We start from the raw sequence: 27844 nt of genomic DNA on the forward strand, positions 1-27844 counted from the left end.
AGTGAACTTTTTCTGCCTTTGCCTCGTCACTGGATAACACCGTGGAGGGTCACAGATACAGTCATCTCCTGCACATGAACCTGACCATTTGCCACTAGGAGAGCCCATGAAGTGATCCTGGGCTAATTGGAACTACAGCACTGCTTAAACTGTCCTTTTGGGAAACCTGGTCTACTAAAACAGAATCTTCTTCATGCTACCAACTCCTATTTTGTTTTGGCTTTAAAGAAAACATTGCCTTGTTCAATTTTAAATGCTAACATCATCTGTACTTCAAATAAATTGGGACAATACTCAGTCTCTCAATATTTTTGTGAAATACTTTGACCTCTTTATCACAAATTATTTTTTCCATGGGCTTTGTATTTTTACTCACATCTCCATGCTTTAAGAACAGTCCTGTGGAATTTTTCATTAACTCATCAAATATTACAATTTATTGCAAAGTTTTCACACTGCACAATATTTCTTCTGATTTATATTTTGTTGACTCAGCTGCACATGCTACATGTCAGACATATTTTTTAATTGTTGCTCTGAACCATGGATACCTAGGAAAGCTGATCACATATGCTTTCATAATTTAGTGTCTCTTTCAAGGTATTTGCACTTTGGTTTAAATCCAGCATTTCATAAATGTGTTTTTCTTATTTATATCAAACTTCAGTTCAAATGCTTGTACGCAGATGAACACATGTTTGATCAGAAGTATCACAAGACCACTAAAATTGCAAGAGCAATTAGCAAAAAGCTAGTGAATATATCCCTCTCACTTTGGTGGCTTCATTATAGCATTGTATTAAAAAGAAGCATTTAGGGACACTCTGAAGAAGGAAAAGGATTACTTAATTATATGGTGCTCTTTTATTGAGGGGTTCCAGTATTGTAAAAGAAAATTTGGTTATATTGCTTTACATGCATGCAAATGTAGGCAAAAAAGGATTTGTGCTCTGAGAAGTACAACTGCTCTAGCAATTAATTTAAAAATCTGTGTACACTCTCTGTGCTTTTCTCACATGTATTTGCTACAGATGATTCTAGAGGAAAATGCAACCTAAATTATAACTCCTTCTAACTTAAAAAATCAGTTTAGATATACATCCACAAATTGAATAATAAAGTTAAAAATACAAGTCTGTGAAAGGTATTATCAAAAAAGTAAGAAATTAAAGCAAAAAAATTAAGCTAATAGATGTTGGGCATGTTGGGGCCTTTTGCTTTGCTATTATATATTTTTCCACAATACATCATGGCAGAGAAAATGCAGTATGTAGTCAGAGCAACAGAGCAAGGAGTGAAGGCCTTGCCATGCTTTTTCTGAAAATGATGGGATTTCTGCCTGACTGGTAGTCATGCTGTGAAGCTTAATTAAAGTTTATGAAGCACATCAAGATCTTTGGATAAGAGACATGGTACTATGAACTTGGTAATTTGTTCTTTCCAGCACTAAATGGTGGAAGACTAAAATACAAATGTTTTGATCTTGACATGCCACCTTCGGTTTAGTTAGAATTAATTCTGCATATGAATTTAACCACAAGGAAATACAGAGAGGCTTGTAATTTTTGGCTTTATTACCATGTAAGAGTATTTGTAGTGGTCTGAAATATTGTAGTAACCTTCTCTATGAGTTTAAAATATTAATAGTTCTCTTACCCCCTTCAAAGTTTTTCCTTGAAATAAATAATCAGTATAATTATACAAAATTCCTATTACACTAAAGCAAGTTCTCAAATGTAGTTCTACAGTCATTTTAAATATTGCCTTTTTTTTTTTTTTTTCTGGATATATTTTCAAAGGCTTGTGCTGCAGGAAAATTGTAAGAATTTCACATGGCCATGTTTGTTCATATATTTATTAACAAATCATACAACTCAGAGTGTAAGCAAGTAGTCCCACATACATTAATCTGGCTGTGCAATCTCAGCAGATGACAAAAAATTTTATGTGTTCAAGAATCCTGCGGCTGGGCATTAATTTTATATGACTCATTCCTTATGCAAACTTATAAATTCTTACTCTTGGAAGTCACCATCTTCAACGAAGTTCATGTTTCATTATTGGTTTTGTGGGGAAAAAAATCACGTTTTTTTTTTTTTTTTTTGGGGGGGGAAAAATCATGTGAATAAGGCAACCTGGATAGGGCTGAAATCAGTAATCTCTTGATCTATTATACCTGATGCCGTCATTATATTAGAGTCCATGATCATGGAAATGCAACTTACAAACTTCTTTTGGTGATGTATTGACTCAGGAAGAAATTATATTAATGAAAATCAAGCAAAAAACCAATAAATAGTAGGAAGTTGAATTATCATTGTAGTCTTCTTACTTGTAGTTTTCTTACTTATTTAACTATGATAATTTTAGTGTTTGTCTTGATGAGAATTTTACTGTTTTATCTTTGTGGTGATGTAAGTCAACCTTCTACCTTTTCCTTAAGTTCTCCAATATTTCATGTTCACGTATTATTTTCACACTAGTAAGGATTTCCATTAATGTGTTGGTGTAGCTGTCCAACCCTTTTCAGTTTTGCTGTATCTTCCCTTGGTTCCATCTAAAGTCAGCAAATAGAGAGTGTCCAGTCAAGTGGGACTCAGAACAGATGCCTGATGAAGCTGCCTTAGGTTAGGCAAAGTAAATAGTGCTCTTAATTACAAATCTATTTCCTCCCTAGACCTTGCTCTGTTAGCAGATCTCACCCTCAGAACTTCTCTCCCAGTGACAGAACCTCAAGGTGAGGTTCTGTATTATATTACTATTCCTAAGTAATATAAATCAGATGCACATCTAACTACACTCATGCATCTCAGCTGAGACTGTGGCCTTCCATCTTTATTTTCTTGGTCTCTTCTTTCTTTTTCCTTCAGAATCAATAAATGAGCTTCTGCTTTGCTTAGCAAGTGCACTTTCTGTAAGTCATTAAGACTAATCAAGGTGTAAATCAAAATCTGAATGACCACATTAAAACAATGGCCAAAGATCTTAAAAAAATTCCACAGTCCTGGAAAAAGTATCAGAGTGTACTTTCATATGCCAGGAAATAGAGTATATTGAAGATACATCACCACCACCATCATCACAACAACAACAGAGAAAAAAAAGGATAAAGAGCTCATCAGTGACAAATCTGATGCTTCTGATCGAGCTTCTAGGTGAATCTTTTGTTCTCTTATTTTGTACTGTGCCTTAATTTAACATCTTCCCTAAAGCTTTGCTTGTTTTAGTGTTTTTGTCTTACCCTTTCAAGAATCCTTAGGATCAATGATGCCATTAGTTCTACATTTGTTTTCGTTCTCTTACTTTATTGTGTTTTCTTCCCAGCATTTGTCTTCTTGGATTATTTGCCATTTCCAGCACTTGTGTTATTTTACTATCTGTCGTTTGTTAGGCAACTTATATTTCCAGTACTTGTCATTTCCCTTTGCATTTAATTTCAATATTTGTGACATGACTTTTTTTTTCTTCCCATGACTCATAACTCATTTGCTCCCGGTGCTTCTCCAAATGGCTGCAGGATAGAGGCATAGATAATGTGGAAGCTTGGAAAGTCCAGAGAGGTGGCTCTCATAATTATACATCTTCTTCATTTTCACTGAAGGGCAGAAGAGAACAGAATAATTCAATACATTAGACAAGACAGCTTTCTTACTTTGACTAGAATTAAATTATTGGCATTGGACAATAGTTTCTCAGTCATGTCAGAAATATCTAGTAAGAATTTGATACCTGAATATGCTCAGTACTGATTTTCAAAATTATTAAAGAAAGGACAAATTTGTAAATGCTTTCTTCATTGTGCATGTTTCCACATAGACTTCAGCTAAAGTATACAAAATTTTCTGTTTGTTTGAGAAAGAAAATGGGGAGATCCTTATATATAAATAGCTTTTGAGGGTATTACTCTGCATGGCATTGCTTCAAGGATATGTTTGATAATGCCTCATAAATGTTGTATGTTCTTCTTATGAATTTGCAGTTAAACCCCAAAAGAAAAAAACATGGCAAGAGAGGTTTTACAATGAAAAATAGCTAAATGAGTATCTTATAAAAATACTTAGCTTTTATATAGTATTTTCTTAAGCACCTACTATATATTTGAGAGGTAGAGGCAGAACAAGGACTATCTTAGTGAGTAGAATGAAGATGCAGCCACCAACCCCAGTGCTGTTAAGGATACAATCTCCTGGAGGATACATGCAGTAAACAACTGTGCACCCCTCAAACAAAGCAGGAGATGGGGTTTGGATGCTCAAGGGTGGTCTGTGCAGGATTTCAGCTCCTCAGCTAACCACTGTGCTGGTTTCACTTTAGTGGTGTTTGATTTCAGTCTCAGGGAGGAGATGTCTGACAGTTCAAGCCATCAGCCCACTGCTACATCTGCTGGCACTGTGGACTGCTTCTATAGACTGCTCAGCTGTCCTTAATGCTTTTCCCTGTTGCAGTCTTTTCCTTTCTTTTGTTCACTTTGGAATAGAAAGTGAGCAGTGATCCCCTCCTCCTGCATCAGGTGATCTAGTTCCATTGCCTTTTAAATCACTTACATTTGCTCTCTCTCCATTTGAACCATGTATTCTGACATCAAGACACATGAGCAGGCCTGCAGTTCTTGGGAGGATATATGCTTGGATTCTGGAACATGTGCTTTTTTTCTGTCTTTCCTTAGAAGTAAAAATCCCAAGATGCTGGGCATTTTTACTTAGTTTGATTTTGATTGTTTTCTTCATGTCCAGAAAATTTTCTGGGTACCAGTAGATGTCACTGCAGTCAAAAGAAACTTGGCAGGGGGTTTTCATTATGAATAAAATTGCTTTCTTAACAAAATACAAATGGTACAACATTGTTATTTCTAGTACTACTCCCAAATTTTTTATTTGGCAGATCAAATCCTTGAAGGGATGATGAGCTATGAGGATGATGCCTCAAGAAGAAATTCAGGATTTAGGTCCAGGTTATTAACTTATTCTGAAAGTCAAGTGGTTAGAAATTTCTCAGTAAAATGTGTTTTCATTGGGGAAAAAAAAAAGGAAAGTGATTCATTGAAATAGTTTGTTGAAGTGTGATGCTCTAATGAAAAAGTTGTAAAAAAAAATCCATCATGATTTCTCTAGTGTACAGTAGAGATTTTTCAACATTGGGAAAGGAGATCCAAGGCCAAAATACTTCAAGCTGCTTTGTTTATGGATACATTTTATAAGAGTACTGGATGATCTATGTAATTTGCTTTTTCCTTATAGACAGCACTTGAACCCCTCTGGAGAAAAGGAGAAAATTCAGCATAGATGAGGTGAAAGAGCATCTTTCCCTTCATCTCTAACTGGGATACCTTCAGAAGGAAGAACAATTTTTAGTAAAGGATAATGCCACAGGTAAGGGTGAGATCAATGTGTTTATGTTATTTTTGCAGTTCTGTCAATGAATTTTTATTTAGTATGGAGAACTACTTACCTTGATGCTACATTTTTCTCAAAATTAGGATAATACCTACCTCAAGAGATCCATGAACATGAATACATTAATTCCTTAAAAAAAGAATATGAGTTCTCAAAGGATCGCACAAGTGCAAAGCAGTATTGATTTTCCCACTCCTGTGGTACAAACAGTTGTGTTAAACTCAGTAAAAACATCTTTTCTATCTTCCATGGTGATTTTTTGGTGCAGATTTGATGGTTTGAGGCGTGTGTAGATATTATACATTGAGATGGCATTAGGACGTTTCAAAGTTCCCAGTAAAAAGACAATCCATACTATATAATAGGTCAACAACTAGCACCCTAGAAATCTAGAGCTCTGTTAAAGTCTCTGCTCTGTCCAAGTATGTTAGAGGATTGAATTTCTTTTTCTTTCTTTCTTTCTTTCTTTCTTTCTTTCTTTCTTTCTTTCTTTCTTTCTTTCTTTCTTTCTTTCTTTCTTTCTTTCTTTCTTTCTTTCTCTTTCTTTCTTTCTTTCTTTCTTTCTTTCTTTCTTTCTTTCTTTCTTTCTTTCTTTCTTTCTTTCTTTCTTTCTTTCTTTCTTTCTTTCTTTCTTTTTCTCCTTCTTTCTCTGTGTCTTTCTTTCTTTCTCTCTCTTTCTTTCTCTCCTCTTCCCTGAAATGGTCGATTTTAGTCAAATGCCTGAATCATGGTTCTGAGTAAATCTCTGTTCCTCAGTCATTCCTGTGGGAGATACTACACTTCACATGGATGACTGCATTATCTGCTTGGAGAGAGCATATGGATAGATGACTTAATAGTACAGAAAACAGAAAACCTGCTGAGTATGTGGGTGTGTGAGTTTCAGATCCATGAGCTGACATACGCAAGGCATGAACGCCATAGCTGGATTTTACCCCCGAGTGCCTGTCTGAAGCTCTTTTAAGGTCAGTGAACATCTGCCTTCCGTCTGAATTGGAGGAGTCCAGCTTTGTCCTTTAGAAGTAGAGTGAGTACTTCTCAGTAATACCTTTCTATTTGGACACATCAATAGTTTCTGACTGACAATTATTTAATCAAAAAATTATCTGCCAGCTTTACTTCAAACAAACCTAATTTTACAATAAAAATGCTCAGTGGTAGAACATATAGGGAGTGATTTGCTGAACAGAAAGTACATTTGTTTAACTGATTCTCTCTGTTGCCCAATATCATCTAGGTTAAAAGTTCTTGCTGTGTGGGCTGAGGGTCATCATGGAATCACATTAAACATTAAAACCAAAGCATGCATCACTTTTGCCTGACAGTGTATTTTCATGTGCAGCAGGCACTTTCCTCTAGGGACCTGCTTTTCAGCTAGAGGAAATGAACCATACCCTTGCAGCAGAGAAATTGCTGAGTGAAAAGGGATATGCTCCCTGGACAGAGATGTGGCTTTGCTGGCAGTACTTTACTGTGGTACATGCCTCATGATGCAATGGTGTAAGAATATAGTCACAGAGATCTGCTTTACAGACCAGCGTGAAGCATGGAGCAGTTTGGGGTTTCATACAGGAGAATATTTGAGTACTTTTTAAATGTAAATAGTATTTGTAGTTGCTGTGAAATTATACTATTGTCAGGCCTTGGGCTAATAGAGGAAAAGCGCAATACAAAATATACCCAGTCATGGCAAAAGTGAAAAAAAAAAAGATGTTACTGCAGAGAGCAGTAGATGTAAAAAACTGATACAGTGCTTATGGTCAGATTTTGCTGCAACACCTGCCAAGGTGTTGGTGTTGGAAGGTGTTGGAAAAGCGCTGGAACTGCAGAAACTGTAGTTGGCTCTGTACCATCTCCTGTCTTCTCAGCAGAAGGAATCTCTGCTCTTGCCAATACAAAATAAGTCCTGCACTGATTCTGATACAAAACAGCACTACTGAATAACAATTAAATTCACTTAAAAACCCAACTCAAAGCAACTGATTGAGCATTTTACCTGGAAGTTGTTCCATGCTTGCTTGAACTCATCAGAAAGACGTCCACAGAAGTGCAGCAGGTGTTCAATCAGTTCCTTAGCAGAAAGGGAGAAATGACTCTGTTTTATGGGCTACTGTAAAATCTGAGCCAAAGAATGTAGGAACTATTGGGTCATAATACCTTATTAATAGTATATATGTAAGTGAAGGAGGCTGAGAATGTAGTGTCACAAATGTGAGTTCCCTAAAGATACAGCTGGGTAGACACATCCATAGACTTTATGCTAGGTCTTCTAGTTAGGATAAGGAGCAAGAGTGTGAATTCCCTTGCTGACCTTAGAGTTCACACTTGGATAAGGCAGACTGGATTTCTATTTTTCTGAAACTAACCTGGTAAAAATGCTGCAGGAGGATACCTGCCCTCCAACAGTTGATGGGTGTTTAATGAGCAGGATCAGACTAGGCTTGGTTCTCAGGAAAGCATTAAAACCAGAATGTGGACATCACATCCTTGTCACCAACTCCTCTACCTCCCGTAATGCCTAGACTCTCTTCTTTTGAAATGCACTAGAGTTCAGGTTAGCTTCTGTGGCTTAAATTCAGTAATTTGGCTCTGATCCAAGAGATCTGACCAGAACACCTATGCATAAATTAAGGTCTGTGACATGTCAGCCTTCATTATAGCCTACCTTTCCCTGTTGTATTTTATATCTGATCTTTATCTGTGGCATGTGGAAGCAAACATCTCTATCACTTTTTTTTCCTCTGTGTTTACTTTTGCTGTAATAAATGTACACTATATGCTTTTGTAGAATGAGGAGACGTGGATGCCGCTCCATTCCAGAACACTGTGTTTTCTGTTGTGTCATTTCCATGCACTGCATGAGTACACCCAGCCACTTTTCTCATTGTCTGGTGAATACTGCTTTTGCTGCTGTGGAATTCATTCATTAAGAACAATTTAATGGCTAACACCTACTAACTTCAGTGGTTTGTCATCAGTTGCCCTCAATAACTCTGCCTTCCAGAAGCCAGCCTTTTTTATCTAAGGCTGATTCATTCAACCATCAGCTGGCAAAACAGTAAGGCCAGGGAAATAGGTCTGAGGAAAGTGGTACCATGAAATAAAAATTAAAGTAGAAGACAACTGTGGCATTTGAGAAAATAAGGCTTGTGAGATTATATTTGCATAAGTAACCTGCTGCTCATTGTTTTGCCAAATGGAATAAGAAATTCCTAATTGTTTTTTTCTTTTTAATCATGATTGATTGCATTTTTTTATTAAGGGACAAAAGACATTTGTGACATAGGATGGCTAATATGACTATAAAGATATTTAATTGCAAGGAGTTAATTCAAGAGTAAAAATTCATTTAAGTTTCAAAGATTTTTTGCTCTGCATTTAATCCCTCTTTTGTTTTACATAGTGTTGTCCTGAGTTGTAGCTTGTTTTCTTGGCCCATTTTCAAATTCAAGTTATAAAGCTCCAACTTTACCAGTACAGAGAGAAGACCATGCAAGCCGTTCTACTGCTTTAGCTGATACAGGAAAAACAATATGAACCATGCTGTGCCCTTCTTTTATATAAGACTTCAGTGGTTATCCTTCTGAATGGTCCCATGGCTGTAGAATAGTAATAGTTATATAAGCACTACTTTGGGGTTGAGAGGCTGAACGTCCTCGGAGAATGAAAGAGAAGAAAAAAAATTCAAGTTGTGGAGAAAACAGAATGAACTAACTGATAGAGCAGGCCAGGTACAAAGATCACACATGTGATCTGATTCCTACTTTCCCAGATGTGAGAAAAGAGGAGCACCTCCAGAAATTCAAGTGTGTTTCTACCTCCAGCCTGTGTTTATTGAACTCTGTTGTTGCAGAGTAAAAGAGATGGGAATTCTTCTCTTGGACCTCTTTTCACCAGAATGTGATGCAAAGAAGCACCTGGTAGCATTGCTTTGTGAACTGAATGCATAAAAATGCCAATTAGATTGATTCTGGAATTAGATATGGTTCTTTTAACCTTTTACATTCCCAGAACATACAAAGTTCTTTTTTTCTGGAGAAGGTTTATAGTAAAAAAAGCACGCTAGTTAGAGTTGGAAGAAATGCTAAAGACAAGCTCCTTTAAAATTGATGTCACTGTCATGAAGAATAAAGAAGGACATGTCACCAGTTTCCTTGAGAAGACACTGAAGCCTTCATTCACATACAGAATGAATCCATAAAAAAGAGTTCTTGGCTTTTTTAGCAGAAATTTGATCAATCTTTTGCTAAGACAAAGTTAAAAGGACTTCTGAAATAAAGTATATAATCTTTCCATGCCTACCACACTCTGATCTCAATGAGACTTTAGAAAAAGTTACTTGCCTGGAATTGAATCCAGTCATGCTTACACATTTAAAAGAGATTTTGGATATCAGATGCCTGTGTGCTAAGCTTGGATTGCTTCAGCAAGCCTGAAAAATGTTCTCTACCTGCTGTTCTGCTCCTGGGAGCTCTGAGCATGGAGAGCATTTTCAAGATGCTGTTCACAGTAACATTGCATTACTTAGGAAAACAAATAAAATGAACCACAGTCTATACATGGCCATCTCCCTACACAAAGTTCAGCACTGTCCAGCTCTTAGCCAAACACAATTGCCTCCTTCAGACTTCCTCTGCTATGCCTCTGTATCAGAGGAAGTTGCAATAGTTTTATGACTGAACCTCAGCCCTGAGTTCAGTCATCAATGTTCCTGCTAACATGCTAAATTTGTATCTGGGTTTGGCATGTCAGTGACTGGAAAGACTTATGGATTCAGTCAGGATCTCTATCTCAGCAGCACCAGAAAGCAAGAACCTAAGGTCTTGTCAACCTTAATGTGCATTTCTAGCTCATTTCAGGTCCAGGTCAAGAGAGCTTTTTACTCCTCCTGAAAGTGGCTTAAAACATAGCAGAGCCAAAAGGAAATTCTGTCCCCTCAATTCGGAAAGTACATGGAGGTGCTGGAACGTGTCCAGAGAAGGGCAGTGGAGCTGGTGAAGGGTCTGGTGCACAAGTCCTGCGAGGAGCAGCTGAGGGAGCCGGGGGTGTTTAGCCTGGAGAAGAGGAGGCTCAGGGGGCCCTTGTTGCTCTCTCCAAGTACCTGAAAGGAGGCTGTGGTCAGGTGGGGTCAGTCTCTTCTCCCAGGCAACCAGTGACAGGACAAGAGGACATAGTATTAATGTGCATCAGGGGAGGTTTGGTTTGGACATTAGGAGCAATTTCTTCACAGAAAGGTTGATTAGACATTGGAATGGACTCCCTAGTGAGGTGTGGAATCACTGTCCAGGGAGGTATTTAAGGACAGACTGGATGTGGTGTTTAGTGCCAGGGTCTAGTTGACACGGTGGCTGGTCATGGGTTGGATTTCAATGATGTCAGAGGTAGTTTTCAACCTAATTTATTCTGTGATTCTTTGATTTGCATCTGTGTACACTGGTTTCAGCTCCAGCAGCCTCTATTTCTAGTGACAGGGCAAGGAAATAAAATATGAGACGAGATATCTAGTGTAATTCCTCCTTCCTTCAATATATTATTACATTCTGTGATTGCAGCCAGCCTGCTGATTTTGGCCTGGAGTCAGCTGCCAGGTCTCAGGTGACAGCTGTGACTAATGACTGAGATACTGGAAAGAGTAACTGCAGCTCTCTGCACCAGGATCCTGGTTTGCTTCCTCATGCCCAGGCCAGGAGGGTGGGCAGTGTCAGAGCTTACATGCTGGCTCACTTTCCCTGGTAAACTCACAGGCATCCTAAACCTGGGCATTTCCCACCAGAATACTCTGACTCAGCACTGCATTTCTGTGACAGCTCACGTTCTCACCCAGCCCCGTCCTGAAGCAGTGGCTGTCTCAGGAGGTAATTTTGTTATTTTTCTCCCAAAACCTCTCCCAGGGGGGCTTTAAAATATAAGTACTAAGATCTTGAGACACCATTATTTTCTTGGGAGAAAGAAGTCAGTTAAACATTTTTTTCATTACTATCCCATCTATTATGTTGAAGGTTTATATTTTTTTTTACAGTCACATTGTATCGCTAAATGTTTTAACTCTTGCATTTAATTTCTACCTGGCCATTTATACTCCCTTCCTCATAACCACACAGCAGCCTCAGAAAAAACAATTGAAAACTTAAATGGCACATACAATGCTCACAGCTTAATATAGTATGGGTTATGTTCTCTGTGCATTATGTTATCTTGTACTTAGAGTTGTGTGGATACTTTTAAACATGTAACTGTAGCTATGCACCTTGCTGAGAATTTTTCAAGTAGTACATCCAATATGTATGAGAACTTTATTTAAAAAAAAAAGAGAAACTCTAAAAATCTATTGAGATGATTCTGGAAAAGAGCCAGACTACAGCAAAGACACTGAATATGTAAAATAGCATCTATTTAGTTTGACATGTGGAAAAACATGTCCAGCAGCTAGCAAATCAATGTAAAAATACATACTTGCTAGCCTTCACAGAAAATTCAGGGCAGCATAATGCAAGTTCTCCTAGAATTCAGCATTGATTATTATGCTAATATGGCCATAAAAATAGGAGCATATGGCTGGAAGAGACAGTCTAGGTCATGATCTAGTAGACAGTCTGGATCATGTGGGTTAAAACACTCAGAGCTGTGGGCAACTGAGGAAAAATCTCTAGTTCCAAAGGCTGTAGAGACTCCACAAGTAAATAATCCCCTAGACTGCAAAGCATCTGCGTCACCCTGTACTGAATTTATAGTTTTACACAGGCTAAGTGTCACAGCTGTGCCATGGGAAGCATGAGTGAGAAACTGAGAACTTCTCTCTACTGGCATAGTACATGTTAAACAAAACTCACTCAAGGACTGACTAATTTCTTCTCTATATAGAAAGGCAAGAGAAAAAAATCCTTTAAACTAAAACTTGGGGGAAAACCCCCTCCCTTGATCAGTAACTTTAACCCTTAGTGTCAGCCTTGAGCTGTATAATGCACTATGACCCTCAAATGTATCTTGTAAACTTCCTCCCTGCAGTTATGGTGAATACTTTCCAGTTTCAAAGCTGAAAGAAAAATCTGCCTCTCTTAGAAACTAGAGCATCCACCTGGGGAAATCCTCCCATGCCTCCATATGTGACATATAAAATGCTTTGAGAACATGCTATAAATTCAATACAAGCTCATAAAGTTCCAGGTACTTAGGGTATGTCTCTGCCTATGACCTATGTGAAGTCTGATTGCCCATGCCCACAGCCTGACTCAGAAGCTTAGAGATGGTCACCCCATGTCATTTGGGATACTATAACTTACCTGCAAAACTCAGTAGATCTTGTAGAAGAACTTTTCTGGGCTGGGAGGTGGAGGCCAGGAGCAGTGCCTGAGGATATGGCACTAGCTGATGCTGTCTAGAGGACTGAAGTGAGCCACCAGTGTCCTAGTCCCAGACATTGCCTTACTCTGTTACATAGCTCTCCCTATAGATCAACTGAAGTTCATCTTAAGACAAATTTAGTTTCACTTTTGCCCAGAGCCCGTGTGGAAACTCTTAAAATTTTGCTTCTCAGATACTAGGAATTTCCAGAATATATTTATTCCTGATCAATTTACAGTTATTTGATTTTATGTTAGTGCATGTATTTAGCTTAAGCCATTCTATAGAGACATATATCTAGATACCTCATTTATCCTCTTCCAATTCTTTTTTTGATTGGCCAAACAACCTTGGCTAAAAAACCTCTGCAAGGTCTCATTGTAAGTCCTTCTCATTACTTAATCATTTTTATAGATTGTTTCTGCTTCTCTTCCAGTTTAATTCTATCTTTTTTGAACATAGATGACCAGCCCAGCACACAATATTCCAAATGACACCTCTTGCAATGGTTTGTTTCAGTGGCACTTCTGCAATTCCCTATCTCATGTTAACATTGTGCTGTGCGCCTTTTAACATAAACAACCATTCAATTCTGGAAACATTTTAGAAATTTGAGGCACTTAAAAGTAATAAATCTGAGGAATAAAACATTTAACCTAATTTCTGTAGAGCTAGGAAGGTTGATATAGGATTTTTGTGCAGGCAGGAAATTTTACATGAGCTGTTTCTTTTGTCTTTTGTTCACTTCCCAATTTCCTCACATGCTGCCAAAGAGATTTTCCATCAGCACTTTGTCATTTCACAGTAAACAGCCATTGGTTCTTCAGGTTCTCTGTATATCAGTAATTGAAGATACTCTTTTACCAGTTTTTTTTTTTTCTGTTAGTAAGGAAGTAAGACTTATCTTCATCATTTATTTTTTGCCCCTTATCTACAATCAGCATCATTTGCTGATACATATCTCGTGTAGTTCAATTGCCAAAAGGCACTGATGTCAGGGTCTGAGACCATTACTGGCAGACTCTTGAGAGTAAGAACTGTCACAGTCTGCCATAAACCTATGTGAATTTAAATGATGCATTCATACATGGTATGTGATTTATGTTACAGTGTGACAGAGACAGAAATCCCAGTTTGCAAAATGCAATCAGGATATTCACCTCATTCACAAAACCACAATGTTTCACCTCAGACTGTCAAGAAATAAAGTTTATCTTTATCAAAGAGAGATGGCCATACTTAAAGGATATTATAACAGAAATTTTAACCTTGGTTAAGATGCCTGACTAGGAGAGGAATATATACAAACTCTTTCCTGTCACTAAATGCTTATAGAATCACAACCCATCATCCTAACTGCAAAGGACTTTCTCCTTACACTGTTGGCATTTAGGTCCTGGAATGTGAAATAGTTTTGCATTTCAAGTTAAATAAGCTACTTGCAGAGGAATAAGTTCAAGCTAATATAAATTGGTGCCACCTATCTTTCTAAGCACACTAATATGAAGCAGAGGAAAATGGAGAGGAATGCTAAATAGGAAATGTAGGTAAAATCCTTTTTATCAGTGTTTCTGTGCTCCACCCCAGCATGAATATCATGTTGTGCAGAGAATATTGGTGGAAGTTTTTTACTCTTTTCTCCTGCTTTATTCTATAAATATCCACATTCCTAATGCTCCATTTAGTGCCTACAAATTCTATTAATTTTTACCCTTTCTTTGTTGGCAATGCTCTTGTTCTAGCCTCAGTTATCTTATTTTCTTGAACAACTCTTCAGAGTCTGTCATTACCATCTGTCACACATTAACCTGTGTAAAACTTTCCTTTGGTAAGACCAACTGAAGAGGCTTTGGCTTTTGTGTTATCTTACCCCTCATTAACATAACATAGGAATTACATAAAGACTCCTTTTTTTTCTTCAAAGGTAAAGACAAAACTCTAGAAGAAGTAATATTTGTGTTGCTTGCATTACAGTGATGAATCCCAGCTTCTCTTTTCAACAGAAAGTGCAAATATTCCTGTGGCAGAGGAGAATCTGCTATTTATCCCAAGAAATGAAATAGTAAAGCCAGTGCTAACTTTTTTGGTGGGGGGGGGGGCATAGCACATGAGCAACCTATGAATAATATATTTTTGAGGACCTGGTAATGCAGATGCTGACAAAATATCTCCAGTATTTGTGTCACTTTACAATGTCCTTGGACCTCATTCAGTTGTAGACTTCATCACCTACGATACAAGTGCAAGGGACTGAAGCATATCTTCCCCATTGCCTTAACACTTAAACAAGCCCTTGAACACTGCTTCTGACATCCTTGTGGAGGTTCTCAAAAGTCTTCTCTGCTGCACTTGGCTGTTTTAAGGCTTGTCTGTGGATGCATAAGGTTCACCTCAACCCTTGCCCTCTGTGAATTTGGCTTCCGGATGGAATCCTGGCAGACAGATACCTGTCAGCAATGTACTGGAAGGATCCTGCCGTCATCTGTTTCAAGCTCTCTGAACAGGAAAACGAGAGGAGGGTTTTGTATTTCAAAGGACTATAGAGCTCAGGGATGGTTTTTTTAAATTGAAATTCTGGCTGCAAGAGTCATTAAATATAGTTCTGCTTCCCTTCTAGACTGTGAGATCAAACAGCTCAGGCAACAGGAGGAATATTTGCTGACTTATGGTACATGTTCAATTTTTGCAGATTGGCTGGCTTCACTCTGCAACTTACTATGAAAAGGACATAAAAATGTCATTGACATGTCTGGTTTTGTGCTGAAAAAATCCTATGCTAAAACATTTTCCCCAATCTGTTTCTGAACTTTTTCTTCATGGATATTCAAGTTCTAGAACTTGTTTTTCTGGAGTCTGTTGATACGTTTTTAAAGAGACTGTAGGGTTTAAAAGTTATCTCAGTTTTGACTTGATGAACAGTATTTGATTTGAAGGATCTGGTAGGAAAATCATTAATTTTTATGATAATCCAATGTATTAATGGGGAAGAGAAACCATAAAAAGTTATGCATAATTTAGTAATGTCCAAGACCATAACCCAGAAATCTTGACTCTGTGCTCACTATAGAACCATAATTTTCACTAAATTCATCAGAGCATTGTCTTTCACCTTAGGGTAGAAATCACATTAGAAAAAAAACCCAATCAACCAACCCCAGAAAAAAAAGAAAAAAAAAAATCCCTGCCCTATTAATGACTTATAAGAGGGACCCAGTTTATGTTTTTCAGTTTATCACATTTCAGCTTCACAAAACTGAACCCCCAAAATATGGAAGCAAGCAGCTAAGCAGAAGAGTATCCCTAAACTGAAACTCAAGTAGTTTTTTTAGGATGCCTAACCAGAAGTACATGTGCTTGTACAATCTTCAACTTGAGTGTGTGGGCAGTGCTGATATGCTGTAGTAAGAAATGAGTATTTGGATACAGTTTCATTACTTAAGCAAAAGTCTGTTAGTGGAGGTTAATGTTTTGCATCTAAAGAGTCCATTTCACAATTGCACTACTTAAAAGTGGTTGGTAGCCAAAGTAAGAGAGAGAAGATTGTTAACTTATATAAAATATCAAAAGAATTTCTGTTACTTCCTAGGAATTAAGAGTGTTTCTGAATAATGAGGATCTATAAATATTCCATTATTGCTTTTATTTTCAATAAAAAAGAAACCTCCAAACCAATGGAATGCTGTTGTTTTGTCCATAATCTGAAGATTAATGAGGAAATATGGAAAAATGGAAAATATGCACCCTTTCTGCAAATTTTTGAGACATGGGACTGTCAAGTGTGAAGGAAAGTTTTGAAATATATCAAAATGGAGGAATCATGATAAATAGGTATGGGATCTGGTAAGAAATGTGCAGAATGAGATGATCACAGCACAAACCCCAAGAGACTGTTTACTGCACCACACAGAAAGACACAGGATCATAAGAATTCATCAGCACATATAGTTTGGTAAATGGGCCATTGTAAGGACCCTTGCAAGAAAGATTTGTGGCACCATTTAATTGACTGACTGTCCTGTCCTTTTTGAGAGATTTGATTCCCCGTTTGAGTGCTACATTTTAGGAAGACCCTAATTGTTTTCTAAGCAACACTGTGCAACAGCTTACATGAAGAAAAAGAGGATATAAATCTTAATGTAAATACTCCTAGCATGGTTACTCAGCTCTTTAGATGAAGCTGGTATTTTTGTGACTCTTCACAAAGAAGTAAGTAATAGAAACCCAGAATCATAGAATGGGTTGCGTTGGAAGGGACCTGACACAGGCAGGGACACCTTCCACTAGATCAGGTTGCTCAAAGCCTCATCCAACCTGTCCTTGAACACTTCCATGCACTGGGCCTTCACAGCTTGTCTAAGCAACTTGTTCCAGTGTCTCACCACACTCACTGTAAAGAATTTATTCCTTTTGTCTCTTTACATACCTTCTTTCACTTTAAAATTGTTGCCTTTTGTACTGTCACTTCAGGACCTGATAAAAAAATCTTTCTCCATCTTTTTTATAAGACTCCTTTAAATATTGAAAGGCTGTTTTAAGGTGTCCCCAGGGACTTCTTTTTTTTTCCAGGCTAAACCTAGAAGCTAGAATACCCTCTAGAAAAATCAAAAAAGTTCTGCTCCTATATTTGAGCAAAGGCATGATAGAATAACATGGCTTGCTGCAATCACAGAACCCTGGGATGAACTTTGGAGGAATTGCACAGACATACTTGACCCGGGACAGCATTTCTGACTCGAAGCTCAGAGGAGCCCTCAGAGCATGACTCTCTCAAGGTTAGGCAAGCTTTAGTGGAGCAATTCAAGTGAGGAGTTAAACTGTGCCATGGAAATGTACATGTAGAAAGAAACCTTCTAAAGGGAACTGCAATATCATAGCTGGGAAGCCAAATGATTTCAGGAACTGCACATAAGAAATTCAGTACTTCTACAGTTAGAGTTTTCTATTAAAAATTTAGAACTTAAATCCCAGCCCTGGTTTCTGATGTTGAGCCCTCACATTCTTTTGGACTCAAGGTCCACTTTGTCCTGAACCATTTCTGGAAGCTGAGTTTTGTCATCTCTAGGGCTTTTAAAAATGCTGAACCACCTGCTAAGGAGTAGTGGGTAGGTCTTAGTGTTCTTTGTAGCCCTCGTAACTAAGCATAGTGAAGGATTTCTTTCTGAGATTGTGTGTGGAGCAGCTGGATAGATCAGAACTGCTACTGGAGTAGTGCTATCTATAAAGAGTGAGAAAGTAGACTTGGCAAAGGGATCTGGCTGTACCAAGTGGATCCCACTGGCAGATGAAACTTCAGCAAGCTGTCTGAGTCATCTTATTATGCATCTGCTCCTTGTAGTTTATCAAGGCACCAAGGGCATTGGTTAGTCTGACAGAACTGTGAGATTCAAGTTAAATTACACCCCATGCCAGCACTGTCTATGCTGAAATAATAGTTCTTTTGCTTCTATTATAGGATTATTATGAGATTTAAATTTATATGTGATTAGAATTTGCTTTTCAGATAATGCTTCTGTTTTTAATGGGTTCACTGAATAGTTTTCATGTGCTTTCTCAGATGTCTTTATACAGCAGAAACAATAAGAATGGCATTGATAATGAAAGCTTTCCAGTACTTACTGTTCAAAAATATTTACATTTTGAGAAAATCCTTCTAGTGAAATTTTCACAGAGTTTTTTTCTTTTTAATGTTCTTTCTGTATTTCAAAGCCTAACGATTTTATTTTCTGAGCCAATAATCCACCTTTGCACTTCTTGTGAGGTTGTATACTAAGCAAACCTATTTGCATTAAAGATGATGACATTTTAACAAAGTTTGGCTGTAAAATTGGTTCAGTACTTTTGCCAAGCAGCAGCATACGTTGCTAGAAATGTTCTTAAAAATACTTTCTAAAATCTTACTTTTGGTGCCATGGATATCTCTCCAGCTGTTATTTCTACTCTTCTCTTGCAGAGTGAAGCTTTGATATATGTTTGCAGACTTGTCTCATTTATTTAGAGAAATAAAGACACCCTTGCAGGTATAGAATGATTGCAGAAATGAGGTTTGCACTGCCTGACCACTACTCCTCGTACCAGCCTAATTCTTCATCATAGCAGTTACATCCCTCCCCATGAATTATAGAGTGTGGAACTCCCTCAGTCCATCTAAACACTGACCCTCACTGTGGCCCCTCAGACTGTGAACCCTCTGGTGCTTATCCTCCCTAAATGAGCAGCTCCTGTCATTCCAGTGCCCCTCACCATATGGCCGAATGTGCAATCCATTTTCTAGGCATCAACTCATGCATGCTGCAGGGGGTCTAAAACAATCAAGGGTCAATTCACTCCTGGCTGCTCTGCATATCATTTTGGCTGTGGCTGAGATAATTTCTGGCCTCACTGTTTCTTTGGAGTGAGAGGGATTCACCAATATGTATATCAGTGGGAGATGCCAAAAAAATGTTAACTGGTGTTAAAGTTATGTCAGGGAGCATGGAAATGAGCTCGGGGGGGCAAGCTGGCAAGTACTGGACCCTCCACCTAAAAAAAAATAAAGACTTCTGTGTGTGCAAGCCTGAAAGGGAAATGAGAGGAGGTGAGGGATGCCTTTATCAAACCAAGAACAGATGAGACTGCTCAGGAAAATGACATCAACAAAAGGAAGCAGCACTTATTACACTTATTACTTGTGTTAGAGAGGTCAGGGAGCAGCTGCTGGCTGAAAAGGGACCAGTCACCTCCATGATAACTCTGATCCACAGCTGGTTGTGCATGCCATGTAGTCGTAGTACTATGGGTATCCAAGGGTGGTTAATATGACCTCTTTCACTGATGTGACCTAAGTTAAAATGACTAATTAAAATGTTAGCCATAGCTGATTTGTTAGAGATTGTCGGGAAAATGGATCAGCGGTTTGTGGCCATGATGACTTGTCCCCTTTGGGTGTAGATAGGATATATATGATAAAAAAAGCTTTAATTGATGACATGAATTAACCATTAAAATTTATGAATTATTGACAGGACATTGAAACCCTAAGTTACACTAATTTGGTACTTGAAAGATCAAGTATATATAGAAAAGCAGAATTCCTAACTTTCTTAACATAAGGGGAGACATTATTTGTGAATTTATTAGATAAGGTTCATAAATGAGTATACAACAGACCTCAGTTACGGGTCTGTGGATCTTTCTTTGAGCAGTGACATCATGAGATCTGTCCAGAACTAGCAAAGAGGCCAGGCTAGATGGGGAAAATGCTGTGAGGGAAGTCACCTCAGGCTAGGGCAAGAGGCCAATGCCAAGAAGCTGATGGTGGAAGATGAGTTATCTGGGTGATGGTCTGATGAATGAATTTTTTTAGAGGTTGCTGTGTTTCTTGATTGCTTGTGTGGCCAGAAGTTTTCCAGATGCTAAGGAAGTATTGTGGTGGCTGGCATCTGGGATGTGAATGAGTGTGTTAAGATTTGTGAAATCAGTTGCACTGAAAAGATCGAGGACTAGCAACTGGAGGTGTGCAATCTTACTGAGTGAAGAGGACAATTTATGTTCTGAACTTTAGGGGAAATTTTATGCTAGGGCTCTGGATCTCACTGGATGAATAAAAACCACAAAGAAAATTGCAGGAGTAAGCAGACACCCTAGCAGGAACAGTAAAAAGTTATACTTAGCAATGCAATTATCTTTAGAAGATCAAGTAGTATGGAGATAATGTGAGACATGCCAAAAGCCTTCCTGGGTCAGACTTTGTGAAGGAAATTAAACAAATAGCAAAAGGTTGTTCAGCTGTATAAATAAAAAGAACATAGGAAGGCATGAGTCCACTACACAATAACGGCAGATCATAGATTAAAGATAATCTTGCTATGTCCTCAAAAGTAAATTGGGGACAATTGAACACAAAGCCCTTGGAGTCTAATAAGAGCAATTTCTTCTGTAGGCTGGTGTTCATTAGCTGTCATTGGTGGAAGCATCAAAAATCTGATGTTTTTTCAACACCAAATCTTGCATAGACTCCAATGAGATGTTTATCAATCATTAGTAACTCTAATTATCAGCACATGTTATCAATATGGGTGAAGAGCTGAGTAATATCCACGTGAGAACCATCATCAGCTCTACATATAAATGGCTCAAATGTAATTTTGTGAAAAGAGAAACAGTAGGATTGAGGGGAATTGACTACATGTGTATTGTAGCTTTGGCAAAATCCTGTAAACTACAGCTATTTTAGAAATAAATTAATAAATAACCACAACAATGTACAGAATATGCACAATCTGAATTTGGAGCTGTCTTTTCCGCTCTGATTGCTCTTATCTGACAATGGTTTTTCGGCATGGCAGATAGAGATGCAAGGCTAGAAAATGTGTTCTCATTTACTGAGTTTGCAAAATTTTCAGAGGGTGAGAGCATTGACTTTTCCAATATCCAGAGTCAAATAGGACTAAAATACATATATCTGTTTCACTTAGGCAGTGCTTGAGTGCTTGCTAATTCCCACCTGCAGTTTTTCAGTTGCATAAATACTGAACTGAAACTACCACGTTTGCCTTCTTGTGTAGCACATCTTGTATAGCAGCAGATTTCCATGCTGAATCAAGTCCCTTTCATTTTCATTGTTTGAATAGAACATTGATAAAACTGACATGGTGGTTCCTGTTACCTGGACATAGGGAAATAACCATATTGGCACACAGAAGAAAGATATAGAATATTTAGAAAGTGTTTTTTGTATCTCTCCATGAAGATGATTTACTGTCCTCAATGAAAAACTCCTACATGGTGAATCAATATTCAGATCACACACAAAAGTCTCTGTCTCAAAGCCTGATCTAAAAATGCTGAAGTGAATGAGAAAATTTCTTCCATTTACACAAACTGGTTTTTTGGTCTTACAAGAATTTTGAACAGGTCAGGCCTATAAATTTGAGTGAGAGAAATACCAATTTCTAGTCCTCAGATGGAGTTAGTGGAGTTTAAGAGGTTAAGTAATTGCTGAAGCTACACTCTTAAGTTCCTTCCATTGAGAAGAACTCATATCCAGTCCAGGATTCTATGCCCACAAGCACATCTATTCGCTCAAGTAAGGTGGTGTTTTTAATTCCAAATTGTTGACTCTTTAGTAGTATAGGCTAATCACAAATGAAGCACTAACATAAGCACTGAAATGCCTTGTTAATACCTGTAGGCTTCCATAAGAATCCAATAGTTCCAGATGGGGATTAAAGGAAGCACAAAGAAAGATTCTAGTAATCTCTTGGAAAACAATTCCTAGAATACTTCAGCTTAATATTGTGCAAAGGTAGCTGTAATTTGAGAAAGTCCATACTGAAACTGGTAAACTGAAAAACTGATAGATCTTCAGTAAAGATCTATGCACCCAAGAACCTGAGAATTGGACTCAGATATTCAAAGACTTAAATGAAATATTTTGTCCGCAGGAAATGTCTGTTTCTTTCCAGGAATGGAAAATTCTATTCTTGGATAGGAAAGGACTTATATGATAAAATATCTAACTAGGTGTTCACAGTAAAGCTTACAGAGCTAACATTAATTAATAAAATTATCTATGCAGATTTTACATCTTAATTGCATTATACATAAAATATTGTGTCCTAGGAGACAATGCAAGAAAGCATAGAAAGCAAGTTCATTCCAAATATGACCTTTGGAGGACATAAGGAAGTTTACATTATTGTGAATTTTTTAGTGTGTTTTATTTTGTTGTCAGACACTGTGAATCTTCAAAGTTTGTGACAATAACAACAAAATCAAAAGCTTTGGTAAAATTGTGATTGTTCCATGATGGCTATTGTGGTGTAGGGTTTTTGTCCTGTGTTCTAATATTGCTTACAGCTATGAATAGTTTTATTTGGAAAAATAGCTATTTTTGACTTGAATGAAAAACTTGTTGATTTAAGACAGTGAGACATACATTTATTTGATTAGCCTTCTGTTTGTGCTTGTGAAGATACACTTTCTTCCAGCAGCATACAAACTAATTTATAATTTTTTTCTAGAACCAAATAGTTCTAGAAACCTTACACCTAATCTTTCTTGTATTTATAAGGGTCACTTTAAACTGCTTCTTCATGCAGCTTGTTCCTGCTTACCTTAATGATTTCTTTCTTTTTTTCAGTCATAACTTTTGGAAGGTGCACATGGGTGATACAGCACAAGGGCCTTTTCTGCTTTTCACAGCACCCCACCAGTCAGGAGGCTCGGGATCCACAAGGATTTGGGTGGGGACACAGCTGACCCTAGGTGATGAAAGGGACCATATGGTGTCATGCTCAATCTATAAAGCTGAGGAAAAAAAGGGGGGGACATTTGAAATGATGACTTTTGTCTTCCCAAGTAACCATTGGGCATAATGGAACTCTGCTTTCCTAGAGATGGCTGAATACTTCCCTGCCCATGGGAAGTGCCAAATGAATTTCTTGCTTTGCTTTGCTTTACCTACTAAACTGTATTTATTCCAATCCACAAAATGTCTCACTTTTGCTGTTCCGATTCACTCCCCCATGCCACTGCAGAGGGAGTGAGCCAGTGGCCGTGGTGCCTATTACTGGCTGAGGATGAACCATGGCAATCCTCTTGGTACCCAACTTAAAGATTTTGAGATAAAAGGGGGCTTGGTTGAAACAAGCTAGATCAAATTTATAGCTGATATTGCTCTTTAGCTATGAATTGGCAGGGTTTTATGCTTGCCATGGGATTTGCTTTCTTGTATATTAGGGTCTAGTGCTTCTTAGTGACTGCTTTTTTTGCTTTCACAAAATGTATTTTGCTTTGAAAAAAAATGAGGGCTTAATAACATATCTGAAACCACAAAAAGAAAACCTCTCACCAAACTACAAATAAACCCACAGTAAAATGTTCTTTGTGTTATAATCCTCCTTGGTTCTTTGATATGTTTACTCTCTTGTATTGTTTTTATTTGAAAGTCAAGACCATTGCAGAGGCAAATATTTGTAAAAACATGGTTAAGTTGATTAAAAAGTGTTCCTGCTATTTCATTTGTAAAGGAATGGGCCTGCTGAAACCCCCAGCAGTATATGGTAATGTCTACATTTCATTTTGTGCTTTTAGGGCATAACCAGTGGCAGAGGGAGGTTTGTGTCGGCTCCTTTTCACAGAAAACCCCGTTACAGTCTGTGTTTTCAGACAGTGAGTCATCCCTGGCCATGTGAAACCACAACTTACTTTCTTTTTGTTAAGCACTGATCTGTTCACATTGTGACAGATGAACCACACCTACCTCATAGCTTGTATAGCTTTCTGTCCTTTTTTTCCTTACTTCAGCAAATACCACACCTGTGCTTCTGTGTTGTACTTTCTAGTCCAACATACACGGAGTGTAATGGAACCATTATAGAAATTTAAAGTGTGAAAAGTTTTTAGGGAGTGGTAACGTCAAATTTTCCATTCCTCAGCAATGAATGGGAAGGGCTTGAACACAAATAGTGGTGTATGAAATAAGGCACCTGTTAGCAGCTGCTGCTCTGCCTTGAGTCTGCAGCTCTGCCATGCTGATGGATTGCTGCTTTGTGTTGCTTGATGCCCAAGTAGCTGTACTTCAGGCACTATGTGTGTTTACACTGAGAAAGAAAAATATTTCAACACCTGCATTTTAGAAATATGGAGACACATTCATCTTCGTTTTGGGATGTGATTGCCTTTTGTGTTAAAAAATCAAACACCTATAGCTGTGTTTCAAGGAGAGGAATTAGAAGTACCTTCCCAAAGCACAGCTAACTCACGTACTTATCTCGCTTTCATGATTTGCTGTCACTGTAAAGACAGGCAGTGCTTCAATCAAGTGGCACACCTGCCAGAGAATAATAACCTGTATAGTTAAAGTTTCTCTCCTAAGTTATTGTCTGTGGGTAGATTCCCAGAGTGAATATATTCAGTGGTGGGTTTACAGTGTTCTACATTCTACCCCAACCACTGCATGGTGGCATCCCTTACCCACTTCTGCCCACCTCTGCACATTCCTGCTTAGTCTTAGTTCCTCTCCACCACTAGCTTGACTTTTGCTTGTTACTTAGGGCACCACTCAAGCCTTTCCATTGTGTAGTTTATTTCCCCCCCCCCCATTTTTATTCTTTAGCATTCAAATTTACTTTTTTTTCCTAGGACTGTGTTTTCACTCACATATTTTTACAGCTATGCCATCTGGCTTAATGTCATTTTTCACCTGAGACATCAAGCTTAGTAGAAGAAAAATGCTTGGAGGAACATCAAAACTTCATCTTTGGCAAGTCTCTGTGCTAGAAATTTGAATTGAAGTGCTTAGATTTTAACTTTGTTCCATAGACTTCAAAGAAGAGTTCATTGAACTTGTGATTAGGAGTTCTGAGCTGGGTTTTCATGGCCATTTTAGAAGTGGGGGCCTTCAGGTGTAATTAGAAGCTTCCCCCCATGTTTGACAGAGTCAATGTCAGACAGCTCCAAGAGGAGCCTGCTGCTGACCAAGGCTGAGCCCATCAGTAACGGTGGCAGCGCCCCTGGGATAATGAATGTAGGAAGGGGAAAATCGTCTGCACAACTGCAGCCAAAAGGAAGCAGTGAGACTATGGGACAGCAACAACTCTGCAGACACCAAGACCAGTGAAGAAGAAGGGGGAGGAGGTGCTCCAAGTGCTGGAGTGGACATTCCCCCAAAATCCGTGGTGAGGCAGGCTGGATGATCCACCACTGAGAAGTACAGTTGCAGATGTTCCTGTAAAGAAGTTTTCCATTTCCAAGCTCAGTAGAAGGAAGTCTTGGACTACACCTTTGCTTGTTGTTATTAGTTGCAACACAGTACTGTAGGGCAGCCCATCAGTAATCTTGCTTTTCAAATTCCTCATTTCAGGAATCTCACAGTTTTTGAAGCTGTAATTCCAGAACCCAAGAAGAGTGACTGAGGAACTAGATGCTACCTGAAGACAGAGGGAGAGCTGTTTATCAGAAAAGTTTTCTAAAAAGTGGTCTCACAGCCTCACATTAGCTACATCAAAGAGGACTGCAAGAGGCCCTCATATTCCTGAAGCAGCATCAGGTCACAGAGCTGACTGCTCATTGTAATCTAGCGCATATTCATCTACAGAAGTCTGTCTTAGAGACTCTGAAGTTTGCCCACAAGTAGCTCATCTTCCCTAAGATGTGATTGACAACCTGGGCCTAAAAAATAAGTCCTTTGTTAAACTGATTTCATTGTAACATGATAGAGTTTGTGGTGTCATCATTACTCTAATATCATGTGCTGATTATATTTGGCAATTTAAGGTCAGAAAGCTATATTCAAAAACCTGTATTTCAGGCAGAAACATTTTAATTCCTTAAGAAAAGAAAGTAAGTGAATTTTTCCCTAGATTGATTAAATCTTTTCCAAAGATTATTTTCTAGAAAGACACAATCTTCTTTTTTCCAACTTTCCACTAGCAGCTGTGCCGAATTCTTTGTATCCTTGACTTGCCTGATTTTTTTGACGAATCCACATATTTTCCACCTGGAAAAGAACATAGTTCTACTGCCAGTGACTTGGTAAATTTGCATTACTCTCTAAATTGTGATGCACAGTTTACCTTGTTTTCATACACCTTTCAGCTGATTCTCTTCTAGGCCATCATCTTCTAGGCCATGACCATTTTATTTGTTCCATGATTTTCTTTGGTAATAGTACTATCCACAGTGCAAATGAAAACACAAAAACCAGTACTCTTTTAATCTTGTCAAAAGATTCCTTAAATGCACATGTTGTTGACATCCTGCAGAAAAAGCTGAGCCAATAAAGTTGTATTGAAGCACTATGAGAAACAGAAGAGAGTACACACACAAAGAAAAAAATGTCACCACTATTATTCAAGTAACACTAAAGTTATTTACTCTTGTAGCAAAGTATTTGAAATATGTCATGGGACACCTACCAAAAGATTTCTTGGCAATGAAAAAACAAAAAAACCCAAACAATAAAACTTACATACTCATTCAAAATGTTATAAAATTAGGTCTTCTGGGTGTTCAACTGTGAAAATATATTTTATTACCTATTACTTCTCTCTAAGAATATTACTTTTATTACTTCTCTCTAAGAATATGAAATTAGTTTTGAGAAACACAAAAAGCTATATGGATGCATGTGATGTGTTAGAAAAAAATCATGGCTTGATAGTGAAGAGTATGTGCATATGTTATGTTCCTGATTCTGGAATATGTATGCATGTTATCCTGCCATTTGTTTTCTCATTCAATGGTTTTCAGTGCAATGACTTACAGAAAAAAAGAGTATCCATCACATCAGATTTTGGGTTTATTAAGTAGAACAGAATTGTTCCTGTAAAGTAGGAACAATTTCCTTCCTTATTTTTGTCAAGATGGAATACAACTTTTTCTAGTGATAAATTCTTGCAGATATGTGACCATGGTCACAGGGGTTTTCAGGTGAAGGAAGAGACGAGAATGTTGACTCTACGATCAGAAGGCTTGATTTATTATTTTATGATATATATATATATTACATTATAACTATACTAAAAAGAAAAAGAAGGACAGTTTTTTTCAGAAGCTAGCTAAGCTAAGAATAGAAAAGAAGAGAATGATAACAGAGGCAGCTCTCTCAGACTCTGTCCGAGATAGCTCGGCCTTGACTGGCCATTAATTATAAACATCTAAGGTGGGCCAATCACAGGTGGACCTGTTGCATTCCACAGCAGCAGATAACCATTGTTTACATTCTGTCTCTGAGGCTTCTTAGCTTCTCAGAAGGAAAAATCCTAAACAAAGGACTTTTAGTGAAAAGATGTCTGTGACACAGATATATTAGGAATCGAGTACATTATGTAAAGTTTAATATATGGCTTTTAAGTGCAGTTTTAGCTGTTATTTTTTTGTTTATTTGTTGCTTGTTTTTGTTTCTTCATTGACAGATTATCCTGTCTCCGAAGAAGATCTGGATCTTCTGGTATTGTCACATGCAGAGAATCAATGAACCAAATTTTTTTGTGTCACTTTACCAAAAGAGATTTTAATTAATTTATGTACAAACATTGTTTTCATATACCTTAAGGATTGCATGAAAAACAACAAGACTGAAAAAAAAACAGGACATATGAACTATGTAAAATGAAAAAAATGAAAAA

The 27844-nt window shown here is 37.8% G+C and overlaps 1 long non-coding RNA gene across 1 annotated transcript; it reads left to right on the forward strand.

The window, feature by feature from the left end:
* The first annotated feature begins 5252 nt into the window (after nt 1-5252).
* On the forward strand, nt 5253-27844 carry LOC139600875 (uncharacterized). The gene is made up of 2 exons (XR_011682694.1): nt 5253-5369; nt 27632-27844. It is a non-coding gene; the product is annotated as an uncharacterized lncRNA (long non-coding RNA).

The sequence above is a fragment of the Agelaius tricolor genome, unplaced genomic scaffold (genome assembly GCF_023055355.1).
Source record: "Agelaius tricolor isolate 1412-34295 unplaced genomic scaffold, bAgeTri1.0.p SCAF_2, whole genome shotgun sequence".
Classification (NCBI taxonomy): domain Eukaryota; kingdom Metazoa; phylum Chordata; class Aves; order Passeriformes; family Icteridae; genus Agelaius; species Agelaius tricolor.